Source organism: Centruroides sculpturatus, unplaced genomic scaffold (assembly GCF_000671375.1).
Source record: "Centruroides sculpturatus isolate CEXI.00-Female unplaced genomic scaffold, Cexi_2.0 scaffold811, whole genome shotgun sequence".
Classification (NCBI taxonomy): Eukaryota; Metazoa; Arthropoda; class Arachnida; order Scorpiones; family Buthidae; genus Centruroides; species Centruroides sculpturatus.
In genome coordinates this window covers 241,161-242,837 of record NW_019385134.1, presented here as the reverse complement: position 1 = coordinate 242,837, position 1,677 = coordinate 241,161, and the positions used below count along the sequence as shown (strand labels likewise).

At 32.1% G+C, this 1,677-nt stretch overlaps 1 protein-coding gene across 8 annotated transcripts in view; it reads right to left on the bottom strand.

Moving 5' to 3' along the window:
• LOC111635242 (zinc transporter 1-like) overlaps positions 1-1,677 on the bottom strand; it is a 62,992-nt gene that overhangs the window by 19,358 nt on the left and 41,957 nt on the right. The gene's annotated exons all lie outside the window — the stretch shown is intronic.

Sequence of the window (1,677 nt, the reverse complement as noted above, 5' to 3'; positions counted from 1 at the left end):
TGTGTGTCCTTCATGCATTACCACACCGTTTATCCGATTGCCGTGAAACTTTGGGAAGTTGTTTAATATACTCCCGCAAAGGTTTCTGGCATAGTACGTTGCCATGAAGCTTTGGGAAGTTTTTTAATACACTCCGTTTCTGGCATAGATCCTACGATAGATGGCGCGATTTTACGATAGAGTGTATACGAGCATTTCATCGTGAGATCGATGAATTTCAAATTGTGAAGACCATTTCCCCCCTCCAAAAAATATCTCTATATATGCATTTGTGAACTGTTATTTACGATATTTGTAATAATTTTTGTTTAATCACTTTATTTCAACTTTTTTTGCTAATTATGTATTCGCTCGAACTTTGTTAAAACCTTAACTGTATCCCGAACAACAACTGAAGTTGTAGAAGAAAATTCGCCTATTTTACCGATGTAGGGATCCCCTTTTCCAAATTTTAATATCAACTCAAAATAATTTAAAAAGATAAATTACAATAAAACGGTTTATTATCCAACTATCAGAAATTTCACAACATGCCAAGGAAGAGAGGAAGGAGCAATTAAATAATTAAAATTGTAAAGGATTAAAACATATATATAAAAATGGGAATATCGCACTTCTGACAATCGCTGCAAGTGTGTGGATTAAATTTAGAGAATCCGTGCAGAATCGCATGGACAACTGTATGTGGCCAGCTCATGCGTCCGAAAACCTTCTTATTTATTCCTGTACGCACCAGACGTAAAAACAAAAAATATCGTGTATCCACAAGCACTCCAATAAATAAATAGAATTGAAACGACACTTTGAAATGTTTTCACGATGAAAATGAATAATAATAATAATAATAATAAATTTCAATAAAAATGATAAAATGTAAATTGAATTTTATCATAACGAGTTTGCTTGAATTTCCTTTCTTGTGAGATCGCAGCAATGCGCAACGGATAAGCTAGTAATAGAGATAAAGAATTAAATTTCTGCAACAGTTAAATGAAGAAAATGAGATTTTTAAGAAAATTTATCACGTAGTAATACTTCTCCATAAACATTACAAAACTCATAATTATAACATACATAACTTGCTGTACTTTTATAATCATTAAAATATTCTTTATTACAAAATAATTTACGTATTTTAAGTTATATACTCCGATCAGTTTATTATCAATGTTAATGTTTGTAACTTCCATTAAAACAATTAAAAACATAATTTAATAATATCGATTTAAAATATATAAAGTGAAGTTTTAAAATAGTATGTTTAATCTTAACTCTTATACAGTCGACCCCCTATAACACGGTAAATACGTTCCGTTCTTTATGAATCCATTTTGTACGAGTCCTTGCCAATCACAGCCCGGCACGTATGCACTTTACAGACTACGGCTGTTTGAAAGGTTTTCTTCTATAAAAGTAATCGATTCCTAGACTAATTGGACTCAACATTTCCAAAACACGTATATTTTTTTGGGAATAATCCGTATAAACTATGCTATAAACAAAAAATTGTAAGATTACGTACCGAATGTGCACCGTTCGACGTCGCCATTGCTTAAGCTTGTTTTCGTCGCGGAGCAGCGCACCAAACGGCGGCCGCGATTTCTGATAAGTTATTTTTCTGCGAAAACTTCATTGAACTTTGGAGACATCATTAATATAAATAATTTTTATGGCCGT